This window comes from Thunnus maccoyii, chromosome 1 (assembly GCF_910596095.1).
Source record: "Thunnus maccoyii chromosome 1, fThuMac1.1, whole genome shotgun sequence".
NCBI classification, from domain to species: domain Eukaryota; kingdom Metazoa; phylum Chordata; class Actinopteri; order Scombriformes; family Scombridae; genus Thunnus; species Thunnus maccoyii.
The window spans coordinates 15,052,686-15,063,661 of NC_056533.1; positions in this window are offsets into that span (position 1 = coordinate 15,052,686).

Genomic DNA, 10,976 nt, shown 5'->3' on the forward strand with positions numbered 1-10,976 from the left:
GTGTGTGTGTGAGGGGGGGATCCAACATGAGATGTGGGGAAGGGAGGGGCAGTGTGTGTGACGTAGGGGCGGGGATGTGGGGGTGAGGTGCTTATGTGGTGGGTGGCAGCAGGGTGTTTAGAAGTCTAGCAGAGATAGATAGAAAACAGAGATAGAATATACTCAATCCATATGAACTATAAACTTTAAATAATCAAGATGAAGTTTATTTTCATCAGATCATTTTTGTTTGTGGATTATCCCAAGGCACAGTGCATTTTGGGGGGAGGTTTTTTTATTTCTGGGAAGTAAAATAATCAGCTGTAATGACATGAAATGAAAGTATTACATTGTTTCTATCACAGATTGCCGGTCAGCCCTAAAATTGTAAGCCCTTTTTCTCAACTTTCTGCTCTCTGCCTTTGTAGGGCAGTGTTCTAGTATTATTCTAAGCTCTAGTATTAACCCAAGCTGAGCCATGAAATGTCTGTACTTCCATACTACTGTATCAAATCTAGAAACTGGAGCTTAAGGTACTTAATGCTTACGGTTGACCGTATAACCACACTGAGAAATTCAGTCTCTCAACCATCAACATAGGATTATTAAAGTTTAGCACTATTCCTTCCTTTAAATTGGACTTTTATCCATAGCATACACTCATAAACACGCCCAGCCTGCCTCCACCTTATCCCTTTAGCAAGAAAAATCCCTCTCCATCTTCCATATCTCAGGATGCCTTAGCCGACCACATCCCAATCCATATCCTCAGGCCTACACCTAGAGTAATCTCTCTCCCCTTCTTTTACTTCACCCCTATCCTGATATTCCTCATAGCCTCTGCCCATTTCCCCAGCCCTGTCCTCATTTCTCTGCCGAGCTCTAGTGAACCATTGTCCTTGCCCAGCTCATTGACGGTGATACTAAATCACGTCGGATTCTTCCTCGCACAGAGCATTAGCTTCCCTGGCTCTGTTATTGCTAGCTTTGGCCCACCGGCGTCTGGGTTCTACATGGTTCTGTTTACAACTGTCCTCCTGTCACCATGCACACACATGCACACACACTTACACACACACCAAATCACATGCACATGCACATCCCAGATTATTCTCAGCATGCTGCAAAAGAGATAAATGGCTCTTCTGTTGCCTGGCCACAGGTTGCCAGAGCCTGGAGGGGAAAAGATCCATTTGAGAGCCCTGTGATGCGGGGCAAGGTTTGGGGGGATAACTGACAAAGGTAGAGGCAACCTAAAAATTGAAACATTAAGATTTCTAGTACATGCTTCAGGATGATTAGTGGTCTGAGGAATCATAGGTGGAGAGAATGTCATAGAAAGTGTGCTACAGTAACTGCAAGTTTTGTATTTTGTTGTCTTACTTGAATTAAAAGTATAATTATTCATAATCTTGCTGACATGCATGACTTTTAAAACCTGTAAAAACAACAAATACTTTGTTAAATGTAGGGAAACATTGTGGTTTGGGTTAAAATCACTACTTCTTGAAGGTTAAGAGACCTTCATCTGATGTTTTGCTGACCCGTCCATCCACCCGGACCTCCTCGCTACACACACTTGTTTTGTTTTTTGTTGAGATTAAAAGATGCAAAGGAAGTAGCGGTTCGTTTTTATACCTAGAAAAATGTTGTGAGTAAAATATATAATTTTCATCCGACAGTAGTGATATTATAGATGTGGAGGTTTATTATTGTTCATAAATATCTGATTAGTGAGCTGACAAGAGGAGGGAGACAGCAACAGTATGTCCTGGTTAGAGCCATCTGCTTCCAAACAGGAGGAGGATCTATCTGTCTGGGAATTACCTACTGATGGGCAACACCTGGAGGGAGACGCATGACTCAATCTGAGAAGTTTGAAAAGACATCAAATATTTGGTTATAAAGGATGCATTGCAAATAATATAAATCACCTAAACACAATTAAACAATTATTAACTACCTGCAGTATTTTAAAAATACCCTATAACTCTTAATAACAGAATCCTAAATTCCTGACACTTAGTGTATTTAAAAAAAGGTTTGGCCTCTTGTAAACTCAATATTTAATGTTATAAAACTGTTATTATTCTTTTATGTGATAGTTATCGATTGTGAAGTGTTGCTGAGAGGTAAATATCCTGCCATTCATTTGTCAGCTGAACAACAGCAGCCCATCTGTTTGCCAGGGAACTACTGAAAGGTGATACAAAAACAGAGAAAGATGTAAGTCAATAAGAGAATTTCTCTCTCCTGTCTCTCAGTCTACACTTTGTTTAGGTCTGATCAACTGGAGATGCTACGATGCGACTGATGACAAAAGTTACATGATCATAGCCTTTTATAAAATAACACAGAGAATAGAAGGGTTTGGACAATAGTAATGCACAGCTACTGTTCATAAATGTCGAAGGCCTGGGTTTACAGTACAGCAAGCTATCCACAAAAAAACAACAAAGACAAAGTTGTACATATCCAAGAATTCAACTCTTAAGTAGCAACAGCAGTGTAAAAAAAGCAAAGAAAAATGTCCTCCAATAAAAACGTATTATTTCAGAATCAAAGTGTCATACAATGTTGATTTTAGGAAGTTAATACAGTGTTTAATATTCTATGCATGTTATGCTTATTTTCTATGCAAATGTCTTCATTAAATGTACAAGTTGCTGCCAGGCTTTCAGAGCAAACTAAAAATAAGCCAAAAAATAACAACCCCGTTTTAATAAAAACAAAGGCAGAGTAAATAGGGAATATGAGAACAGAGGAAATTATATCAGTAGTAGTACACATCAGTTCAGACAGATTCTTATAAGTGGTTTGACTCCATGAAGCTTTTAAACTATAATTAGGAGGTTTAGCAGTGTTAAAGCTGCATTTACCCATAGAACAAATATGTATTTTAATTTTTGATTTTTTGCTGTTTTATTCCAAATGAGCTTCACTATTTGTTTTCCTACATTTTATAAACGGCAAGCATCTGTGGTGGGCAAACACAAAAAAGCAATAAGGGGAAATTATCTGACAATGTATTAATGTGACTGTATCATGACAAAGATGCAAGCTCTATCATAGTTGCAAGGTTTTATCAACTGTATGTATGATTATGGTAAAATTAATTCTTTTCAAGGTCTTTAAATATAGAGATATAACAAAAAACTATCACATCCACAAGTTCATAATTGACTTTAGGCACAAATACAGGAAAATTCAGTCAACAGCCATCCAACAGCCAAAGAGAGACTGAAGTCTTAGGAAAGGAGGGTAGAATATATCATTTGCATACAACAAATGTTTAATTCTTCTATTACAGTATTATCTTGACATTTAATATCAGTGCTGTTTTATCAGCATTTGATTTTGGTGGACAAATACACAGATAAAATATATTTAATCATGCATGACTCAAAAAAAAACATTTTTGGACACACATTAAATTTCACTCGTATTTATCAAAATTCAGACATTCCAATCACATCATTTATTATTATTATATCATCAGTTATCAGCTTTATTTTTGTATTGAATTATTCCTAAACTGCAAAGGTTTTCAAACTCCAAGTGGTAGGGGAGGGAGAGGTGGCTCTCCTTTTTTGAGTCAAAAACTCAGTCAAATCTGAACACACATATTTCTAGATTCAGTGTGACTTACACTTCTCTGATGTGCATCACAAATAAATATCCATAAACCTGCTTAGAAATAATTAAAAAGAGATGCTTCATATTATATAGCACTTGCCTGAGAGTCATCATGTTGTTTGTACATCCATGGTTACATTTCAAGCAGGAACTGATAATAGCTAATTTTGCATCCTTTTAATGGTGCCAATTTGCCAAAATGTAAACAAGTGTGTGCTAAAAAAAAAAAACAGGGATGAAGTTGTATCCCACAGCTAACTCACGAAATGCATGGCTTTATACTTCCTGTTTACATCCCTCAAAGCATTATGGAAACTGTATTTCCGAAACTGAGACCACGATTATCCCCCGAATTGAAGTAAGACAAAGAGTAATAATAGGAACAAAGAACAATAATAATAGGAGTAACAAAGTCCATTACTGTAATATTAACTTTTTTTCATGTTGGACTCAATATTTTTTATGACATTACTAATGCTAAGAGTGTTATATTGCTAGAACACTGACACTCTCCTGTATCTCCTCCTGATATTTGTCCTTTGTTGAAAACCAGTGGACATACAGATAAAAATTCAAATATCATAATTTGAAATTGGCCCGGGGCATGACTGTAGATGTGGGGTGTTGGAGGGTCACAGTGGTCTCAGTTTTGTCGGAGGGGAGGCCCACAGTGTCAGACTTTGAAAAGTCCCGCTATACTGCATCCACAGAAACTTTTTGGTGTATTTTCCCCCAGTCCATCCATATAGCCATGGACCTGTAAATAATACTGCTGACCTTATGTCGATAAATCTGTTTCAAATCAACAAAACAAAATCTTCTAGACCTGGAGAGATATCTGAATTATCTAAATAACTTTTCTATTTTTTCCAAAAGCATCCTTTAATCATTTGTGTATGCCTAAAGGACAAGTATTTAATAGCATGGCCTTGAAAAGCACATTTAAATCTGTACCAGACAATATGCAGGCTGGCTGAGTTCATATTAAAGAAAGGTAATCTGCAATAAATTACTTTGCTTTAGAAGTAAATACATCATCTTCTAATAACAAATGATTAAATTTACAACCTCTATGAATTTCATAAAGGACAGTCAGCATGAAAATTTCCAGCAATTACCATTAAGTGATCACTTCTATAATAATTAAATAAACCAAATGTATCTAATTTGTTTCGGTTTTCCAAATCTCACCAAAAGCAGACATTATTTCTTTTTATAGCATCACACTTACAACAATCCTTATTTGGGTGTCCTGCCATGATTATTTGTGCATCATCATACCGCAAAGCTTCACTAAACTTAATAAACAAAGCAGAACCATCATCATTTAGAGCATATTTCACCATAGATTTTCTCATATTTTCACCCCAATCACTCACAGTATGTGCACTCAGCTGCAACTTTTGCTCCAAATAGCAACATACACAACTATTTCTCTCTTTCTCTTTGACTTTTGTGTGTCTTTGACATTTCAGAATGTATTCTCAAATTGCTTTGCTTGGTCATAAGGACATGAAGCATTTTTTTACATCTAAGAGACAAAGTAAGCAGTGAATTACCATAAACAAAGCTGCAATTGGAGATAGCAGGATATGGTTGAAATGTTAGCTGTTATTAATATTCTGCTGGAGTGTTTCTGCGTCTGCAAGGAGGCCATACGCTCTCTCCCTCTGCCTCTCACCAACTGTCTGTTCTCTTAATTGGAGCTGGGAGTCTAGGACCACTTTTCTGACCAGCACACACACCCCTGGGAGGCAGGTACAGTAGCCAGCAAAACTGTGGGTGTGTGTGTGTGTAGTTTGTGTAAAGGAGCTGTAATGGAAATGAATGAGACTAATAAAAAACATGTTCTACAAAAAAAGCTTTGCTCTGAGTGTTTAAATGAGGACCTACTATCAAAGGTTAGTATTTTTGGAATCCGTACACACAAAAGATGATGATTTTATTATCTTGTTATATCACAGACATTTTCCTCATGTCAGTGAACCAATGTGATGACACATTATATCAATGCACTGATACTATTTTCTGCATGGTAATTAGATGAAATATCAAAACATAGAAATATCTTCTTTTTCCTATTAACAGCATTTACTTCAAGTTATGGCACCTCATCCATGTCAAAATTGGCCATTTTTGTAAAATGAAAGAAAAATGAACACTGGAGAAGTTTCTTTAACCCTTTCATTTTACACCAATATTACTAAAGCTAACAATTACAAACTTAAAAAAACTAAACTAATTAAAATGACTATAAGCTCCTTACTTGGGATAGTTTAATTAGATGTGTTAATTTAGTGTCTTCACTTTAAAATTAAAACACAGCTTGGCACCCACTGCTCCAGAAATATGGTAAATTGAGAACAACTGCAATCTCAACAACCCATCATATAACAAGGGAGAATTATTAAAGAGCTCAAAACCTCCCATTTCTTTGCCAAGCAACTAAACAAATGGCTTGTCAGTAATCAGGTGTTGAGCCTTGACTGATGAGTTTAAAGGGGTGTGGGATGTGATTTTTGTTGGTTTATTTTGTTGAGTGCAATTTTCTTTGCTTCTCATTTGAAAGTGGGACTTCTGACTGTGAGATTTAGTAAAGTGCTTTTTCTACTACCCATCTTGCCTTACGTGGGACTGTTTGTAGAGAAACATCTTGGATGATTTGGAAATGTGGTCTGGGTGACCAGCATGGTCATAGTGGAGCTTTTTTAGGACGATGTTGTCATTTTTTATATTTGGTATCTGGTTTTTGCATGTTATATATTTCAACTTTGTAATGTGTCCCAGGCCCCATGCTCTTTAATACGTAAAGCATATAAACTGGCCTGCCAGTTGTAATAATATCATGACAACACTGGCGTGTGTGGTGTGTGTCTGCAGAATAAGCCAGTTCTGAGTAGATGGTAGCTAAACAAGGGTAAATATTTGGGCTGAAAGTGGAGTCAATCTGTTTATTCTCTAGTTGTCTTCTATTGTATTGATTGTACTTGTGTGTATGTCATGAATGTATTCCATTAGATCACACCTTTGATTAATCTTGGTTTCAAATGAATATTAGGTCACTGGTTTGGGGCAGCACAGCTGCTCTCTGCAATAAAGTCCTGGAATGTCAGTGTGAAAGTGTTTATCTGTATTGTACATGCGTTTGTCTTGTGGATGACTGTTGGTATAATCGGGTATAAACATGGTGAATGAGTTGAAGGTTGTACAATAAATTAAATGAGTAAAATGCATGCACAAAATCCATTCAACACACGCAGTTACTGAGTGGCATAACAAGGCCTTAGCAATGTTAAGAGGCTGTTAAACAGTGCAAGTCTTCCCAGAGCTATAATGTGTGTGCTGTTGTAGTCATCTAGTTGCATAATTGATAGAGTAAAGCTGTTAATGCACAGACAAATGAAAATACTTCTGTTGCCAAGATCCAATGGATCTTAAAATGATCTTGTTTGGGAAGCCTGTTTCACGTTATGGTATTGATGAGACCAGCAGGAAATGGACCTTGTATATAAATATCCCATTTCTGTTTTGTTGTGGTTGTTGTCTTCTTAAGTTCCATTTGATTTTTTTATATTACAAAACATACATGTTTGAATTTGGAAGTTAAAGTTGCTGGGCACTGTTCCGGGTTCAATTATAGTCATTTATTTTTTTTTTTTTATTTTGCTACTTTATTGATGATGAGTGCAGATTAGTAATGTGCATACCTAATTGTGCCTCCCTGATGACTTACTGTAGAAGAGAACAAGATTTGTTTCTGCAAGCAGAGACAGAGAAATATCCATTTACTCATGTATGCAATAAAATCTAATCAGGAAAAATCTACTTGTCATTTCAATTTTGATTAAATGCAAGTTTTGAGTGCATTAGGCTGTGCTGCATATAACACATGGATTAAATCAGCCCAAGTTTACGACTGATGCGACTCTGTAAAATTGAAATAAATGAATGATCTGAATGTTGTATTTGATAGCAATAAATGAAGCCAGTTTATATGTGCATGTGTGCTTGTATCTGAATCTGTCACTGTGAGGATTTCCACTGACTCTCTGTCTGTCAACCCTCTCCTTAAGGAATGAGCTGTGTATTGTCTCTATCCTCTATCCTAACATCCCCTGTCTGTCTCCCTATCTCTCTCTCCCTTTATATACCATACTTGCTCTGCTCCAATTAAACCGGCACCACATCTTGAGCATGAAGCAGACTCTAGTCTAGTCTCTGTTCATGTAGTGAATGTGGCCATCAGAAATAGAGGTTTTGTCCGTAGAGACAGACAGATTGGAAGAGGGAAAAAGTTTAAGTTTAAAATGTCACCATTTTGTCAGTGCAGTGTATCAGTGCCATCACATGACATGTTGAAAATAGTATGAAAGGACAAAGCCAAGGAAGAAGAGAGCCAACACTCCACAGTAGGGATGTGATCTGTTTTTCAAAGTGCACAAAATGTTAAATCTATTAATCAAATTAAAGGTAATTTAAACGTCAGACAAAATGTTGTGCAAAACCCAAAGGATTTATCAAATATATATGGACCCTTCCATTGACTGGAAACCAAACAAATTCATAATAATTCAAAGCCTGAAGAGACGTTCAGAAAATTGGACCAGATGAGACAGATTCTGAAAGAAGCTGTGGTTGATTAGTCCACAGGTAGTAAGAAAAACATCTGCTTGTTTAAAAATGCAGCATGTGTTGTTGCGCTCAGACTGTTCTCAGTTCCTCTTGGGACTTGTTGGATCCAATCATAGATTTTGCTTTAAAAAAAACTCAAATGAATGAAGAAATGACATCACATCCAACTTGGATTGTTCAAACCCTCCACATCAAAGGACTGTTTCATGTGACTTGCAATATTTACGATTTTGACACTTAGGGCAAATACTTTTGTTTCTCTTTGTAGTGGTGCAACATAAGGTAAAGATCCATGTTGTATGCATGCACTCACATGCATGCACATGTATGTGAGATACTGGTCTTATCAGCAGAGGGTTGGCAGCTCACCTCCTATCTGGAGGTATTATCAATTAATGTAGGCACCTTACTGAATTTGTAGACACTACACGCACTACTGCTATATGCAGCCTAATGCAAAGTAAGCAAAACAGCAAGTAGGCAAGTAAAACATGAAGAAAAAAGCTAAGAGAAGAGGATGAAAAAAATAAACAAGCATGCTAATAAGGTAGTAGAGTTTTTTGTATTTGTCATTTTGGGTGTTGGTTTTTGGTCTTATGTTGTGATAGATTTGGCTGCACTCTGTAACCAATAATGAGAGGAGGACACATGTACACAGACTCACAACTTAAAGAATCAGGGTGTAAGATTTAGAGGATTCTATTGGCAGAAATGGAATATAATATTCATAAGTATGTTTTCATAAGTGTATAATCACCTGAAAATAAGAATCATTGTATCTTCGTTACCTTATAATGAGCCCTGTATATCTACATAGGGAGCGTCCTCTTCCACAGAGGCCAACATGTTGCACTGCCATGTTTCTACAGTAGCCCAGACAGGACAAACCAAACACTGAGAGGACCTTTCGAATTTTTCGCAAGTTTCACAGCCACTGTAGCTTCTCCTACATGCATGGAAGGGGAGGAAGAGGGGGAGGGATATTCAGTTGGTTGCAATCTACAACCTCACCGTGGACCTTTAAGAGGATCTTGAAACTTGTTTGTTCATTAAGTCAGACAGGAAAATAAGTCTGTGCACTCTTTTGTGTTTGGAAGGCAGCAAATAAACAAGTAGAGGACTTGCTGAGAGAGAAGACTAACTTAATGCACTAGAAATCAACTAACCCTTAATTTGTGTAGCAACGCTACCTTCTCAAGCCAGCTGGGACTTGCAAACAGCTGGCTTGGTCTTGGTCAGAGTCCCAGGACTCTACACAAAGAAGTTAAATATATGGAGGTTATAAAGGGTAGTACACAGTTATATGGTATAGCAGTAATACTTGAGCTAGTCCTGCATTTGGTTGTGGTGATCTCTGGTTATCCATAGGCAGAAATGTTGACGCGAAGCCTAGCGCGCTCCTTGTAGTGCTGGTATCAGCACCTCAGTCTGGTCAGCACCTTGGACAGTTTCTGTACCAGAGCTCTACATGTCTGTTTTCTTGAACATCCAGTCTCTTGTTTGGTTGAAGTGTTGCTATATTATCAGCGTCCTCTCAGCCTCTCAGCCCAAGGCTGCTTCATTGCTTGGCATCCACTGACACCACCCACACCATGACCTCCCCGCATTCAGCATGGGAGAATGTGCCTTATCACTTTATATCCATCCTTTGTGCTCACTCACAGACACACACATCAGGGTGAGTGCCTGAAGCTATTCAAAGGCAGGGAGGTAAAATAAGTGGGAAAAAAAAGAACCAAAGAAGGGTAGATGTAAAAACTGAGATTTTAAAAGGACCCGTTTTTTGGGGGTTTTCTTTTTGCATAATTGAGCATCACTGTGTGTCTTGTCCTGTGCACTGTTCTGTGTAATTTAGTGTCGTCATGTGAGTTTGATAATTAAAAAACTAACACAAGGCTGAGACATGATAAGAGGCTAAGAACTCAGTGTTTTGTGGATCACTGGCACATGGCACCAAGTGCAAACAAAAGTGCATGGCCAAGGTGGCAACTGTCTTGCCTTGATACAGGAAAATATAAGACTTGCAGAGGGAACTGCTGTATTTTGTGGGAATACTGGCCTTCCTTACTGTACCAGGACACTTTGTTGGGTATTATCACTTATTTTTACCACTAAACTAACTTTTCATAACCATATAAGTTAAATATGCAGTTTTGTTTTTAGAGTTAATATCGATAAAGTTCCTGCCAAAGACCAAAAGTTTGACTTCGGCAGCTATAAGATTTAGCCCTCAGGAAGATACATATAGAATTATTGTCAGGCTGTTTACTATACAATATCAGACATGCTGAAATACAATGCCTCTTATATCCTCAGCCCTTGGTATACAGGGTTGTTAGCACACATTTAGCAAAGCACACACACACACACATTGTCTTTCTCATTCTCTCTCTGAAAGTAAACACATCTTCATTTAGTGCTGGAGGCTGGATGCAGCACAGTCTGTGCCGTAATCTGTGCCCCCCCTTGACAACCTTCAATTCAGATGTATCTAAGAGGCAACGCCAATCTGTTGTGTCATACATCAATTTCACAATCTCTATCAACCAGCAGCAACCTCCTCTCTCTCTCTCTCTCTCTCTCTCTCTCTGTCTCTCTCTCTCTCTCTCTCTCTCTCTCTCTCTCTCTTTCTCTCTCCATCCACTTTTATTCTTCCAATGTCTTGCTCTCTTGTCTGTATCAACTTTCCCTCTGTCTGTCAATGTTGGCGTTTTCTGTCTTTCAGGAGG